A 284-nucleotide genomic window follows, 5' to 3' on the forward strand; every position below is an offset into this window, starting at 1 on the left:
AAATGGGGGTCCCCTAAAAGTGTGGTGGGGTGACCCCAAAACGGGGAGGGGGGCCCTAAAACCGAGGGGATGTCCCAAAACACTAGAGGGGTCCTCCAAAACTGGGAAGATCTCCCCAAAACGAGGGGATCCCCCCAAACCAAGGAGAACGTCCCCAAACTGGGGGGGTCCCCTAAAATGCGGGATCCCTCCCCCAAAGCGGAGGGGGTTCCCCAAAAATGGCGTGGGGGGGTGTCTCCCTTACCCCCCGATGATGGCCAACTGGATCTCCTCACAGATGGGGG

This window comes from Chaetura pelagica, unplaced genomic scaffold (assembly GCF_000747805.2).
Source record: "Chaetura pelagica isolate M959 unplaced genomic scaffold, ChaPel_1.0 scaffold528, whole genome shotgun sequence".
Lineage (NCBI taxonomy): Eukaryota > Metazoa > Chordata > Aves > Apodiformes > Apodidae > Chaetura > Chaetura pelagica.